The sequence below is a fragment of the Aulonocara stuartgranti genome (assembly GCF_965226115.1).
Source record: "Aulonocara stuartgranti genome assembly, chromosome: 6".
NCBI lineage: Eukaryota > Metazoa > Chordata > Actinopteri > Cichliformes > Cichlidae > Aulonocara > Aulonocara stuartgranti.
Genome location: NC_138944.1, coordinates 18,602,468 through 18,619,722, shown reverse-complemented (window position 1 = coordinate 18,619,722; position 17,255 = coordinate 18,602,468). Strand labels below are relative to the sequence as shown.

Sequence of the window (17,255 nt, the reverse complement as noted above, 5' to 3'; positions counted from 1 at the left end):
GAATAGAATAGAATTTTTTTTTTAAGAATAACACAAAAATATATATATTTTTAGATCATGTTTACTTAACAAGTAGGAATAGGTTTATTGCAGTAGCAACAACTAACACTTAAGGTTCATGTATGACCGCTGGGATCCAGTGATGCTCCAGCTAATGCGCTAAAAATGTAAAAGAAACTAACAGCTGCAGGGAATTTCAACTTCTTGCCTTTATTTTAAGCAAAGTTAAAACAGACCGACCCTCACATCAGTACTCTGAAACTTAATTAAAATCATAGTTGGAATGTTCCAGGTACCTGTACAACCTTGCCAACATTTTGCTTTAGCAGTCATTAATACAGCTTAGGTTGGCTCGCTGCGATCCTGAGAATGTTTCAGTCTTTTTTTTTTTCTAACTAAAATTTAACTGCACTGAATTTAACATTCAGGCTGCTCTAAAGTGAAAGTGAACCAAACTCCCTGGTCCAAAATCTAACATAAGACTTAAAAGGAGAGTGGAGGCTCACATCGTTGAGTCAGTAATACAAGTTGCTACAGAAGAGCTTACTTAAGCAGTTGCTGGCACAAAAATTTGGCTGTTAATTAAAAATGATATACTGAATGTAGCGAGAGCAATTCTGAAAAGTAAAAAAAAAAATCTGTGAAAACAAAATATTAGGCGCGTTTAATAAGTTAGTTAAAAGTTAGTGTACATTTGCATGCATTTCCCATCTCCATCTTCAATAAAGCACTTATTTGCTGCTTTTATACATTAGAACTGTTTCAGTAAATGAGAGATTATTAGGTAAGATGATCATTCGACTAAACATTTATAACCATATATCTATGACAAGCAAGTATCATCTAGAATAGAATAGAGATGTTCTGCGTGTGCAGAAGAGGAAAGATAATCAAGTGTTTCTTTCATTTGCTTGTTTGAATTATATTGTGTGCTTGCCCATAGAACTCACTTGTGAAATTTTATTCACCAGTAAATATATTCAGATCTTATTCATACGGTTCAGTGTCATAAATCAGGGGTTATCTGCTTCTGGTAGTGCTGCCTGCCTGCTAACACAGTCAGGTAAGAGCAGAATGATGAATTATTATTATTGTATAAAAATATTTTCTCTAACTTGACCCCAACTTGATTGTGAGAGATCACTGGAGCCACTCAAGTGTGAAGCATTAAAGAAAAGGTAGTTATTTTAATATTGTTACGCGTGGATTTGCATGTGTGAAACACAAGCGTCGAACTCCCCAGTCACTATGGGTCAACACTTTCAACTTAAATAATTATCAAATTCATAGACAGACACAGAACCTGCAAATCAAGTATGAATCAGATGTGTTTTCTTGTGTGAATCCATTATGTGGCTGTAACTCTGCGAGATCTCTGGGAGGCAGGCCAAGTGTCTCTGGCTGAGTCGCCTCCATTCGCTGTATGTCTGTTCAGTCAGCCACACAGAAGACAGATAGAACTACCAGTCTGCTCACCCCTCCAGTCACACCAATGTAATCAGACCTCAACAGCCATAAACCACCGGCTATGGACACTCTGCCCAGCCCGCTGTCACACACACTCACACGCATAGAAACACAATCTCAAGTACACAGAAACGAATGCAAGTGTAGACTCATGCACAAGGACAGATCTGTGTGCGTAAACAGAAATGAAAGCACACAGACGAGAGATGCATGTACGCAAATCTGTACATGCTGACACATACATGCGCAGACTCGCAGCTTTAAGTGAATCATCGAGAGCTGAGTGGTGGGCCTCCATAAGTTTGAGCTTTTTGCCCAAGGAGCTTAGTCCAAGACATTCCTCTCTGCTTGGGCAGGAAGGATGTCTTCTGACCCAAAGGGAATTTTAATCATTTTGCTAAGTGCTACACTCTGTGTGTGTGTGTGTGTGTGTGTGTGTGTGTGTGTGTGTGTGTGTGTGTGTGTGTGTGTAAGGATGGACTACTGTCTGCTCTGTGTGAGTTACAGTAAGTGAAAGCTTGTGTCTTTATCTCCCTCCCGCACTGTCTCTTCCCTTCCATCATTCTTTTAGCACTTCCATCAGTGTCTGTTTCCCCCTCACCACCGCCTGCGTCTCAGGCCATTTTGTGTCTGTTTGTCTTTTTGTTATCTTGTATCTTTTGTTCTCCTTCTCAACAAACTACCGTTCAATGTCTCCCTCGCCCATCTCACTATCTTTCTTCACTCTCTCTCTACCTCTCCAGCTTTGTGGTGTGAACAATGGTGGATGACTGTGCTTTAGGAGATTTACTGCTGGATCCTCTCTCTGTCAGGTGTCGAGACGAAAGGAAAGCGATGACGAGGGGGGGGCTGAGGGGGCCGGGTGGGTTGGTGGGGGGGAGCAGATGGAAGATAGAGCAGTACACAGGGAGATGAAGAAGGCCGAGAAGGGAGGGAAATGGAATCAGAGGATGACGGCAAAGAAAAGGATGAGACAGAGAAGATTATGCAGGGGAGCATAGAATGAGATAGAATAAGAAAAATGTGAACAGAGTATAGAATAGAAGGAGAGGCTACACTATGTTTTTTAAAAGAGTCTCTGAATATAGTTTGACAGATCAGCCCTGTGCTCAGATGTAACTGAACGCAGTTTTCCCTTACTTTCCCTCCTTTTCTCACTTTCTCACATTAACACATCGCAGACACCGGAATTCATTCTGTCAGTTTCAGGTGAAACATGTATTTGCATGCTGACCAGAAACCAATTTGTGTTCTTTGATAAGCATAAAGATTTCCCCATGTCTCATTTTTATTTAAAACCAACTCTCTCAACAGTCAAGCCCCGAGGGCCTTGTGAGGGGCAAAAGTTGAGGCTAAATGGTCACTGTGAATGTTTTTCACCCACTAATAGACTAGTTACACACTATACTGACCCCAAAGAGGAAACACGGATACATCATTAAAGATCTGGCTGAGTGCCATAGTGAAAAACAGAACATATATTCACAGATACATTTTATTTTAAACATACAGTAATTATTTTTCAGATATATAAATATATTACAAGTGTGCCATGAAAAAAATTCTCATATAGTGCAACTTATCCTGCAAATCCAAAAATAACTACATCATAACAGCACAACGGGCTGCGAGGAATGGGCGAGCGGCTACAGGTACTAGTGAGAAAATGAGATGCAAACAAGGAAGTCACCACTGACGCCTGATTATACAACAAGGCAGGCAATTTATCCTGTTTTGAGGACAGATTTGACATCTCTGCAAAGGTAAAACATCAGAAGATATTTGCTCCTTCTGGATGTTTGTAGAGATAAGCAGTAGGATTATTATACAGCTATTAGCTCAGTGCAACAGATTTGCAGATCATACATCACTCTATAGAACTGAGTCTTCAGTACATTGGAAACACGTGATTATTTGTGCACCAGTGCTAATAGTTGTGTTTTCAGGTGACTTAATCTGCGATCACACCTGGACGCATTTATTGTAAAGTGTGTTCACTGACTTGGAGTGATGTTTGCACTATTTAGACCTGTTACACTCTGCTTACACTGAGAACTATTTTCCAAAGAGTAATAGTAGTAATTCACCTATTATGGAATTACTTGATTTACTAAAAAAAATGCATACCAAGTGTTCAGATCTCGTCTGTATATAAAGAACCAGACAGGATTGAGTTATACAATATTATATAATTATCCATATTTCTAGCTTGGATAATATAGTTATCTAATGGTCCTTGGAGCTCAAGGACTTTTTCTCTTCTGTGATGTCATCTCAAGACTGGAGCTGCATTAGCCCAGCACTGCTTTCTTAAAAGTGGTTGAAAGCACAATTCCTTAAGATTATGACCTGCTTGCTTTTTTATTCCTTTTCCAAAATAATAAAGTGTCCAGTGCTGTTTGCCTGCTTGTCAGCAGGATAAGAATAAACTACACAGCCAAATTTCAAAAATCTTGGTGAAAAGGTGGAACTCGGGCACTGAAGTACTCATTAACTTTTGGTACACCTCCAAATCCTTTATGTGAACATTAGGAAGCAGGACAGTGTCCTTGGATCACTCTCTGTGTGCCGTTGTTGTTACTTTAATTCCTGTGCAGAGGCACTGGTACGACTGATACCATTTGTCTGTTAGCAAGATGATTCAAAAACTATCACTCTGATGAAAATGGTTTAGAGACGTGGAGGATAGGCAAAAAAGGAAACCTGTTACATTTTCGCGTAGATCCAGATCACTTTCTTTAAAACTGTGGAATAATAGTTAGAGAGACACTTACTTTCTGCTTAGTTTCAATCACATATGTTATATTTGACTCCACTTATAAACACGTTACCTAAAAAAACTTCAACCCAAGCTTGGCATCCACATACGAGGAGGTTTAATCCAGCACCAATTTGAATAACTGAACAAATAGCATTACTTGTTAAGCAGTAATTTTAGGTTTCTTTTTAACATCTTAAAACTCATTTTAACATTTAAAACCATTAACAGCATGCACGTATTTCACAGTCAGAAGTCTAAAATACCTTTTTTTTGCATTTTTTTCAGAGACAGCAAAACAATAACAGTCATGAAGCCACATTTAAACAGACAGATGTTTGACACACATTCATCACAAATGTGTGCATGCATGAATGACCACCATCGTGTGCTTTGAAGAAAACTAGAAAACCAAAGAAAGGACATGCACTGCGATAGAGAGAAAACAGAAACAGAAATCCTCTGAGGCACCCATCTGTCATAGAAAAAGAGGAGAGGCAAGCTGAGAGACAGGCAGTGACTGCGAATGGTGGTGGTGGTAGGGCAGGAAGGGGGGTTCACAAACTGAAAAACAGCATGTGAGTGTACAGACGTGGACTGTGAGACAGACAAAAAAAGAGAGACAAGGAGAAATGAAGAGATGGAGAGGAGACAGAGACAGGAAGAGGGAGTGAAAGACAGTCAGCCTGAGAGAGTGACAGAGTGCAGTCCTGAGAGGGAGAGTGTGTGGGTGAATGTGAGAGCAGCGCTAGCTAACTCGTCTGTCAATCTAAATCTGTGATTGACACCTCGGGGTCCAACATTCCCCACGTAGCCTGCTGGCTCTTCCTGTCAGGATGTAGGGCATGGGGTCACGCGCACACATGCGACATATAAAGGAAGGATCACATACTTACTGTGAGCTTTGTGATTGGCACACACACAAACACACACACACACACATCCGTAACTGAAATGTGATGTAAATGTGCATATGTATGACTGTGACACGCATGCACTTCCAGCATACACACACACACACATACCCTTGCAGGCGGAGGGCTGGCAGAGGTGAGGTCTCCTGCGAGGTTCGGTCTCGCTGACTGGGTCTTAACTCTTGACACATGACCTCTGACCTTTACACCGTCAGCAACGCAGCTTTTCTCCAGATCTCTCTCTTTTCACCAGATTGTCTGTGTGCGTTTAGCCAGGCTCTATTTGTGTTTTTAGATTTAAGATCATTATACAGCCATTATGTTATTTATTATTCAGCTTCCTGCCCTTGTGTTTTCCTTCTGCCTTACTTTCTCTCACATTATCCTTCTCTCTCTCTCTTTCATGCCAGCAAACGATGAATCTATTAACATGCATGAAACTGTACTTTAACTACTTGCACCGTAGTACGAAGAAGATAACAAGGTGTCAAACTGGGTGAAATTGCTGTACATTTGAATATGATTCTGCATGTCCTTCCAAGTACACTCAGGGTGTTTTCTTTTTTGTCCTGTGTTTTTGTCCTTTCTTACAGCGTGAAAGTCAAATGGAAACTTTATTTTGTGCATGCATACAATTAATTGCATACATAAAAGATATTATCAAAACAAAAGACACATTTATGCATATTTAATGAGATGCACACGGCTATAGATTAAAAAAAACCCACAATCAAATTGAAAAAAGGTTCAAGGTCAAATTTGAATAAGAACTGAGAACTTAAAACCTAATGGTGGATAAGTTTTACCACGGACTCCGACCTTGCTGAAATTCAGTGACATAACTCTGCTGAAATGACATGACACGTTTTTAAAAAAAATCTGTCTGGCTGCATTGTCGATGGTGTGAAAACGACTGATTTCTCCAAGCGTCATTTGGTTCATGGGTAAAAATGAGACGAACCAAGTGTTATACGTTGAATTTTGTGTCTGTATAGCTTTTGTGTCCCTTTAGAAAATGTCACATGTAATTTACATGCACATACACACAAACAGTAATAAGAGGACGTGTCCATCTGGCAGTCTGTGTATGTGTGCGTTTAAGTTTGTGTGTATGAGTGTGCACCAGTAGGGGTTTGTGACTAATGGGGTCATTATTGATGCTGAGTCAAGATTACTGCTGATAGCAATGGTTGGATACCGACCTAACGAGTATATAAATACACACATAAATGCACACACACACACAGTTCCCTCCCTCTGCCTCTTGCTCACATACGAACACACACAAACTCACACCCACATTTTCATTTTTTCAGGTTCTCGGAGGTGCACTTATGCACATAAACCTTCCACCTCAGCTAATAAACTTACTCACCCAGACATCCCCCTCGCAACCTCTCGAGACCCCCTTTGTTCTTGCACACACATGCATACAAATATTCGCATGCTTACACATTTAGACATGCGCATCACGCTCTGCATAACCAGACAGGCAGCAAGTGTTTTGTGCTCTAATCAGTCACTTCATTATTTTTCCTAGTTTTCCAAGTGCAATATCCATACTCAGCCCCATTCTGTGCATACTCTAACATACAGTGTAGCCGAAAGAAAACTGTGTTTGTTACCAAACAGCTGCGTGTAATGTCCACTCTGTTAAGTGTGCCCAGGCAGATATGCTGTGACAGTTAACCGTGTGCAGGTAATGGGTGTAAGATTTGAGATGAAAAATTTAATCTCAGAGAATTGGAGCGGTGCAGGAAAAAAAACGAAAGAAAGAAAAAATCATTACTATGAAGAATGTGAACAAAATCAAATGAGAGCACTTGTTGTGTAGAGTTCAGCGGTGTGGTTAGAGGATATCTTTAAGTTTTATGGTTTGGTAACTGTTTGCAATATCATGCATGAAATATGAGATTGTGGATGCCCCCTTTGTATGTATATTCTTAAAGAAAAGGAAGTGAGATGTTGTGAAAAGACTCTGCTAAATGCTTGAGTATTGGTGTCAATCCAAGAGTGATAATCTTGACTCAAACCTCACCCTCAAATATACTGCTCAAAACATTAAGGGAACACTTACATCATACATTGGATTGTGAATGAAATATTCAACCTGAAAATCTTTACCGGCGTGCATTGTGTAACCTTTTGAGAACAAAATGATGTAAGAGTAGTCAGCGGAGTCGAGAGCAGAGTTCAAAATCCCACCAAAAATAAAGTTTCAATTGTACCCTTAATTTTTTTAGGAGCATATAAACATAAATGTTTGAGCACTTATAGGGTTCATTCACCTATTCCTCTATGCCTGAGCACGTTTAACCCAACTCACACTCCAGAAGAAACTAAGAAGTCAGTACTTGCCCAAGGATAATTCAATATGCAGACTAGAGGAGTCGGGGATTGAGCCACCGGCCTTCCAATTGGTAGACAACTCCCTCCATCTCCCAAGCCATGGCCACATGTGTGCCTCTCTCTGTGTGCTACGGCAATTTTCGTTGTTCCTGAAAGCCTCTGTTTCTAAATCAAGACTTTTATGAAGTTCTGCTGCCCTGAGCAGACCATTAACATTTCATATCACCCTGGCTCACTCCCTGTGTTTCTCCCATGGGCATGTGGCAGAAATTCCCTCTTTGTATAATCCCTACAGACTTTAAAAGCAGACCATGGTGACCACACTTTTATTATCGGACCTCAGCTGTGTTTTTTCCAGTTTTTTTTTTAAAAAAGATGACAATCAGTGTTAAGCATTGACCCCAAGCACAATCTTTTTTACACCGACTGCACTCCAGTAAATGCTCATTTTGCCAAACTGATTTGCATAATGCCTATGGAAAAAGAGGTGTGTTTTTTTTTTAATCAGCGTAGAACCGTAGGAAGAATTTTTTTCTCTTAAGTTTCATCACTTTGCCAGACTTTATAGTCTTTTTTTCTCTCACTATGTCCTCACTTTCTTAACACTCACTTGTCAGTTCTGAAGCACAGCTTGCCTTAAGTATCGGGGTTCAGCATGTAAGCTCATCTCATTATCCCCGTTTGTGTATGTGTGTATGTGTTTGTGTGTGTGTGCGCGTGCACTTCATGTATGAGTGTATAACTGACTGTGAGAGTGTGAGTGAGTGATGGGTGTGTAAGCCTCCCTCTCTTGCGCTCTGTTTGAAATAAAGCGACAGATAATCGCAGGGCTCTGGTGAAGCGAGCTCATCTGAGCGCCAATCGATACGGGTGCCATAGCTTCAAAGCAACCCTTCAAAGAGGAGAGAAATAGCCATATGCTCTTCGTGTTGCTGTGTGTGTGTGTGTGTGTGTGTGTGTGTGTGTGTGTGTGTGTGTGTGTGTGTGTGTGTGTGTGTGTGTGTGTGTGTGTGTGTCAGAGAGCCAGAGCAAATGTGTGGGGAGAGAGAGAGTGAGATCGGGAGTGAGAGAACAAAAGGAGGAGATGAAATCAGGGAGTCTCCGTGTGTGCAGATGAAGCTGTTTTCATTTGGTAGCAAACATTATCATATCACAGTTGACATGCAAAGTGGTTGTGATGCAACTGATGTCACTATTTAAATTGGACAAAATCATTGTTTCGTTAGCTGGTAATCTCCTGATATTATGGCTCTGTCATCTTTTATTCAGCAAACCGGCGGCAGCTGTGGCCTTTGTTGAGGAAATGGGCTAGGAGGAGAGAGACACACTCTCTGTCTCTGTCTCACACACACACACACACACACACCGAGGCGAAGTTTAAAGACTGGATGTGAAGAAGTGAATAGACTATACACTGTACCGAGAGACAGTGGGAACTGAACGCTTGCAGGAAGGAAGAGTGTGAGGACGAGAGAATGACAGTGAGAAAGGGAGACGGAGGTGTGCAGAGATGTGTTCGTAAGTGAGACTAAAAGAGGGAAAGGGGGGAGAGAGAGATCCCCGAACCACGCTGTGTTTAGCAGTGCCATCTCACCTTCCAGAAAGTGAAAATGAGAATGTATTTTTGACTCGTCGGTGGAAAAAAAAAAAAAAGTCTAGAAGTTTGTGTTTGGGAGTGAGTGTTGCAAAATATGTGTTTTCTGTGCACTCAGACATGTGTAATTCTATTAAGTGTGTGCGTTTGCGTGTGTGTGCAAGTTGAGAAAACAAGAGAATGTATGTGTATACAGCATGTGTGTGTGTCAGCATGTCTAATTAGCTGAGATATGCAGGTGTAAAACAGTAATTAATGGCACAACTGACTGACTTCATTATCTCCACATGAGCTTCTCATCCTGGCTCAACACACGCGCGCGCGTGCACGCACAAATACAGAAACATTACAACATGCTTCTGAATGTACAGTAGTGTGAGAGAATGTGTGTTTTACTACAAAATAGCAGCGCAGTGTTGACTAGATGAAGTGGACACAATCATTGCACACGTCGCCGTTCGGACACTCAGACACTCATTTAGTTTGCAAATGGACTCATTACTAATGAATCACAAGCAGCTTTAGAGCAGGCTGAGCACACAGTAATGGTTTGGCCATCCTCCAGAATTTAGACACTACAGCGCACACATACACTCAGACACACACAAACACACACGCACGCTTGCATTGACAGAGATTGAGAGTGAGTGTCTAAAAGCGCCAATTACCTTCACATCCAATGTAAGAGAACAAGCTGGAAAGCTAATTATAAGTCCCCCACATGTAGATGGAAACCGTTCAAGCTCTCTCTAACACACACACAGACACACACACTTAGGCCCGTGATATGTGACCAGCAATAGCATTTTCTTGTTTTCGTCTGTGGTTGTTAGCTTGTTATGGGAAATATGTTTGTGACATTGGATCATTAGCATAAGTCATGATACAACCTCTGAGCCCAACTAGCTTTATTGAATCATCAATAAGACTGTATAATTTAGTGATTCCAGTTTTAGTCAGATTGATTTACACTTCAGTACCCTGCCAGGCTTGAATGGGATCAAATGAAATTAGATGCCTCAAAATGCACCATGTTGTCACTCAGTAAGTGGAATAAATATGTTTTTTATTTATCATTCAAGTACTATCAATCTTTTCTCATGGTCGTCTGCCAAGACATAAATATTGCTGATGGTCTCTCTCTCTCTTTGTGTCTCTACCCTCTCTGGTGAGTGAGTGATATGGCAGTGATTGGACAGAGTAATTGGTCCTAATGAACATGTCAACAGACTGTTTCTTTCTCTTTCCATTAAACACAACTGGATTAGATTTACTGTGCTTACTCTAACAGCTTAAAGACTCCATCAGTAGGCCACTTTCTGCACGCACACACACACACACGCACACACACACACACGCACACACACACACACACACAGAGACACACAGACACACAGAATGGCTTAGCTCAGTAGATCAATGGCCCCTTGGTCAATGTCTCCTTAGGGAGGGTTATCTATCTGCTCCTCACTAATGAAACACTCTGATCGTGAGTGTGTATGTGTGGGTTTGAATGTCTGCATGCACTCATTGGTAAGATTGATTTTAAATTATATGGATATGGAGTCATGTAGCTTAGTCTTAGGTTAATTACAGAGTGCACCATCATGTATATGTGTGTATGTTGTCAATGTTCTTATGAATATTTAATTTAATTTAAGGAAAACAACATTAGTACGCGTACCAACGTAAAATTGCCTTTGATTTGCTAACTCTGTTTCACTGGTAAGCACTCAATATAAAACCGGGTTTTGAAAACTATAATATGCAAATATAAGAACTATTTCTTACGGTTTACATTCCAGCCACACTTCTTTTTTTGTTACTCTTCACTCAGTGGCCATGTTTTAAATATGTCATGCTGCTACCTGGTTAGACTCCCTTTTGCCTTCAGAACGTCCTTAATTCTCTGTGACAGAGATTCAGCAACGTGCTGGAAACAGTTGGTCCATGCTGACATGATAGCATCACACAGTTGCTGTTGATTTGTTGGCTGCACATCCATGATACAAGTCTCCTGCTGAATTGAGATCTGGTGTCTTTGGAGGCCATTTGAGTATGGTGAACTGTGTCCTATTCAAGAAGTGTACCCCGTTTTGATCGTTACTACCAGTAGAATAATGCACATAGTCATACATGGTCAGCAACAATGGCTGTTCATTTGGTACTAAAAGGCACAACGTGTGCAAAGAAAATATCCCTGACACGGTTACACCACTGCCATAACCCTGAATCTTTGGTACAGGGCTGGATGAATGCCTGCTTTCATGTTGTTGATGCCATTTTTTGACCCTAACATCTGAATTTTGCTACAGAAATCAGTCCAGGTAACATTTTTCCAGGTTTCTACTGCCCAATTTTGGTGAATTCATGTGAATTGTAGGCTCAACTTCTTACTCTTAGCTGACAGACCCCCAGTGTGGTCTTCTGATGCTTAGGTTATCTGCTTCAACGTTTGATGCAGAGATGATCTTCTGCATACTTTTGTTGTGGTTATTTGAATTAAGGTCTTCCTATGAGCTCAAAGCAGTCTGGCCATTCTCCTCTGACCTCTGGCATCTACAAGGCATTTTCACCCAAAGAACTCCTGCCCACTGGATATTTTCTGTTTTTCCTGCAAACCCCAGAGATGTTAGCGTGGGAAAATCCCAGTAGAAAAGCAGTTTCTGAAATATTCAGATCAGCTGGTCTCACAGCAACAGCCATGCCACGTTCAAAGCACCTACTGTAATAAAGTGACTGTATATATATATATATATATATATATATATATATATATATATATATATATATATATATATATATATATTAGGGGTGCAACGATACACAAAATTCACGGTTCGGTTCGGTTCGATACTTTGGTGTCACAGTTCGATATTTTTTCGATACAAAAAATGTTCATGCCTTTTTTAATTTGTCATTCATTAAAATTATAAATATATATTTTAACTCAAAAGTACAGTTTTTAAATTTAATGTTGCTGAAACAAAAGTAATTAAAAAAACAAATATATCTCAGGGCTCTCAAAATTTCAAAATCCCTGGTAGCCCTTCGGGCAGGGACTCTTCAGTTTTTGGTAGCCCAAAATAAATGTAAGTAGCCCGAATAAAAAAGAGAGCAATTTTTTGATTGATGTTTTGTTTCCTGTTTTGTTTCCTTTACAATATTATACATTAAAGTATAATATTGTAAAGGAAACAAAACATTAATCAAAAAATTGTTGAAAAACAAATTACAACATTGTATAAAAATTACAATCATCAACTCAAATACTTGGTTCTAATTAAACAGAAATTTCTATGAACTTGTAAGAACTGTGTAGGACATGAATCAGTCTGTGTCAGAGCCTGAATTTGAAATTTCCGCTGAAGTCACGGGTAAGAGGCAAGTGGAACCAAGATCTAGGCCATTTGCTTCTTGAAGTTTGCAAAGACTGCTAAATTTTGCCAGTGGTAGTTCACTCTTTGCAACATAGTACGCTGTTCTAAACAGATTTTTTCAGGTTTATTTTTAGTACCGGTATGTTATTTGCAATTGGTGTTTGTTCTGGGAAAGATATTGCAGACTGAGCAATAATGCATTTCTTGCATTTCTCATGGGTTCTAATGGGGGCCTTTCTTAAAATGACTGGTCCCAGTAACAAAGGCGCTTGTCGACTCAGAAATCGAGAGAAAACCAACAACACACCCGGCAGAACATTATGTTATTTACACGGGTGCACATAAGTGGTCCGCATGTGCACATTCGCTGTCAAAATAAAAGACGCGCACCAGATAAGAAGTTGCAACGCGCGTTTGCGTCCATATAAAAAGCACTGTTTTTGTCCGCTAAAGTGGGATTTTCACGGCACATTCCGCACCACATCTCTGTGCGTTCATCATTTGTTTGAAGCCAGCTCACCTCCTGCAACCACTTTTCCGAGAATACGCGCTTCTTTTGTGGTTCGGACTCCTTCTGACATTTCTTTGGAGGTAGAGGAACACCAAAGTAATTGCTTAAAGAAGCTTCTTCGACATCTTTAAGAGTTTTAAACAAATGTCTGTCCTCCTCCAGAAAATCTTATGTATGCAAACACGCGTTGCAACTTCATATCTTGTGCGCGTTTTTTTTTTTTGACAGCGAATGCGCACCTGCGGACCACTTATGTGCAGCCCTGGTTATATAGCTCGTCATATTGCAGCCACAGAAATTCTTTTGTCCATGAAACCATAAAGCTGCACTTTCTTTTTGCCTTATAGTCTGATTTGTCATAACTTTTCCGTTTTGTGGTAAGCTTTTCTTTGGCTGTCACTTCTTCACCCTGACCACTCTTATTTGGCTCAGCAGAACTAAAATATATATCCTACTGCTTTTACACACACACACATAACGGTCAGCGATTCTCTGTGCGATCAACCTCTCACATGTTTAAGCTTGCTGCGGGAGATTTCACTTGTCATGTTTGCATAGTAAGCTAAGATTGATAAGACGATGTCAGAGGAATTGGTGTGCAAATTATCATCACTCACCAATCAGTACTGTCGCTCTCTATACACAGTTCGCACGATTGCAAAGTGAAAGCAAAAAACAAGCGCAAATTCAAACGCGATTTCAATATGTCACATATTGACAGCGGCTCACTGATGCCAATGACATAATTGCCCAGCTACATTTCCGAAAGAATGCAAAAGCATTGACATATATTTTTCCTTCCTACAATAGCCCGACGGGCAGGGCAGAGATAGATTTTGGTAGCCCGACTGAAAAAAATCGCTAGCTCTGGGACGTCGGGCTAGCGATTTTGCGAGCCCTGTATCTGATTGAGGAATCACTCATCTTTGGAAAAGAGAGTTTATTACAGAGAAATGGCTCTTTCCAAAATAAAAGCTATACTATACGCTTCTTCTGGGCTATATTCTCAGTAGCATATTGTAGCGGGTCAGGGCTGTTCGGGGTTCTGTTTGTACAGCTATGTTTTGTTTATGTTGCCATAGTGACGGGTGACGCCCTCTCGCTGCGACGGTGTGTCCTTCCGGGGTCAGAGGGCGCCCTGTGTGTTGTTGTTGTTGTTGTTGCTGTGCAGTTGCCGCGCTGAGCAGTTAGCTAGCGGCAGTGTTCTTCTGCAGATGTCAATAAACGGCTGTGCTCCCTGGCTAGCTCATGGGAAGCAAGACCAAACGACACCTCCGTTTCCTCGTTGTCTGAGCTCGCCACATTGGTGTCAGAAGTGGGATGATGGTGGCACCTCATGTTCTGACCCGAGTGACTTTTCCCCGCCGGTCGTGACCGGCCGGTGCGCCAAAAGAAGGCACCTGGACATTTGCAGGACTTTGTGTGGGGTAATGGGGTCGTCGGGGACGACTGACCCCTTAGGTGGGGGCTATGTAGCGGGTCAGGGCTGTTCGGGGTTCTGTTTGTACAGTTATGTTTTGTTTATGTTGCCATAGTGACGGGTGACACCTTCTCGCTGCGACGGTGTGTCCTTCCGGGGTCAGAGGGCGCTCTGTGTGTTGTTGTTACTGTGCGGTTGCCGTGCTGAGCAGTTAGCTAGCGGCAGTGTTCGTCTGCAGATGTCAATAAACAGGGGGGGGGGGGGGCTAGACGGCCAACACGTTAACGAGCTAACTGCGCTAACACACTAGTTCCCACCCATGTAATTGAGCATTGCGTGGCACATCCAACATACTGTTTTACTTTAGTCCATGACGCGCTTACCTTCAGGGTCATACGTCACATGAAAACCAAAATAATTCCAAACGCCAGATCTGAATGAGGGTGGGGGAGGTTCAATTTGCCATGTTGCAAGGAGAGCTTAACTTCTGTCTCGCTAGCTTGCCCTGCGCTCTTCCTTCTGACGATATTGTCTGTGTTGAACGCTCAGTGGATCTGCGCTCAACAGTGCAGCCTAGGCGGAGTAGTCGAACGCAGATTCACTGAGCGCTCAACACAGACAGCATCGTCAGAAGGAAAGTTGATAAAATAAATTACAAATTTTGTATTGTTCGATACATATGCGTACCAAACCGAAAGCACTGTATCGAACGGTTCAATATCGATACGAGTATCGTTGCACCCCTAATATATATATATATATATATATATATATATATATATATACTCTTTTGTACAGTTGGGCTAACGATTCATTACACAACTTCTCTTCATATTAAGTGAGTAAAATGAAACCTGGGTTCTATTTTAGTAATCTATTTTAATGTTGCGAACTCAGCTAGAAGGCACAGACATGATTTTTAAAGTTTGGTCAACCTTTATAATGTCTATGTCAGCATTTCTTACTTTAGCATCTGCTTGTTACAGTTTTTTAATTAGGAAGCAGTTTTCTTGGTCAGTCTTTGTTTATTTTGGTTTTTTTTTTCTTCTTTTTTTTAGGCATGTCAGTGTGTTTTAGCAGTGTGAATGTGTGTGCTATCTCTCTCCAAAGCTTCATGAATTGCAGCCAGGAGAATGTGACAGTGTGAAGTAGAGAAAGTCAGTAGTTGGCAACGGATAAGAGAGAAGAACAATACCTAGCAAAGTAGTATTTTCTGCTTTAAACTCAGGTTTGAAGAATACATACTGTACAGAGATTTTTTTTTATTTATAATGCCTTACAATTTTTTTCTTTGTTTAAATTCTGTTTACATTTGAGCAGCCCCATCAAAACTAAACTTAAGAGCAGCTTCTTTTATTTTCTATTTTTTGAAGAAAACAACTGTCAAGTGACATTCGGAGCAGGAGAAATGGTTTCACTTTGTTTCCTCTTGTAAATCTTCTCCATATTCTTAGTCAAACCTGTCAAAGCACACCTGCTCGACATTTAAAACTTTAAATAAAATCACAGTCATTTTATCGTTTTTTTAATTTCATGTAATCTATCAGTGTAAAACACTGATTAAGTGATGTCATTAAAAATACTCAAAACTGAACTCAAGAGGTAATTGTGCTTTTGATAACTACGTCCAAATCAATTTTACTGGACTTCTTGAAAATTGTTGAAATGACTCTTTACATCCTCACAAAGAATTATTTTTCAAAATGCATGCAGGCCAGTCAACTATAAATGCTCAGTACTGTATGTGTTGCCGAAGGCAAGGGAATGAAATTGCAGAGAAATGCACAACAGCACTGCTTGTGAAATTAAATCACTCCTTCAAAAAATGTCTGTAGTTTTATCTCAGATATTTTCCTGTAAAGTGGAAAGTTGTTGCACCCTATGGTAATCTAATTTCAGTCTCTCTTTTTTCCCCCCTCTCGTCTCCCCTCTTGTCCCTCCCTCTCTCCTTCTGCCTCTCCCCTGTTTCGCTCCTTTTCTTTGCAGTTTGAAGTGCTGAAGTGCTTCTTAAGGTAAGAGTGTCTCATTTCATGTTTTCCTTTTCTTGTTCAGTACTTTTCTTCGTCTGATTTTCTACCCATAAAACACAGCATGCCATCAGCACTTGGCACAGTGTGTGTTTCACGGAACAGTCTGCGTCCTCAAAATTTATTTGGCTCAGTATTCTGCTCACTGAAACACAATGAAATTGTGTTAAGATAACAAAGAGACACTCTGGGTAGCACTCCCACTGCACTCAGCTGGTATAGCCATGGTCTGAAATGTACAGAGCAGAATCAGCAGCCAGTATTACACTTTCCATTGGGATTTTATAGCACGTGTGATATATTTTCATCCTTGTATTAGGCAATAAATATTTTTAAATCAACATATAAGGAGAAGCTGTTTGGCAATTCCGTACACAAACTATAATAAAACACAGTAAGTCCTCTTCTGTGGCATCTTACGACTGAATCTGAACCCGTCTGCAAATCAACAAGAGCAAAAAAAATAAAAATACCTTACAGTTTTTAAAAAGCAATGCCAATATTGTTGTTTATTTGTAGACTACAGGTTTCAGCTTTAGTAAATCTCAAACGTATTACTTTCAGGCTGCAATGTTCTGTAATAATATCAGCAGACTCACAATACTTTCAAAAGAAAATTAAATGTGCTTCAATGCCATACAGCTGGGTTTGACCTTGTGTTTGGGCATAAAAGATGTCTCTGTAATATCTGCAATGTCACTGTTATGTGGAGTTCTGGTAAGAGGACACCAAGCACAGGCACTCAGGCAGCATGAATAGGAAAAGTAACTTTAATAAACTAACTAGCAAAAGCAACAAAAGCTGTAAAGTCCAGACAACGCTGATAAAAAAGGCA

General features: G+C 40.5%; 1 protein-coding gene across 1 annotated transcript in view; it reads left to right on the top strand.

Moving 5' to 3' along the window:
- Positions 1–17,255, top strand: part of ptprdb (protein tyrosine phosphatase receptor type Db) — a 154,456-nt gene that overhangs the window by 8,012 nt on the left and 129,189 nt on the right. The window contains exon 2 of the mRNA XM_082537853.1: positions 16,380–16,405. The gene's annotated coding sequence lies outside the window, so the exon portion shown is untranslated. The remainder of the gene's footprint in view (positions 1–16,379; positions 16,406–17,255) is intronic.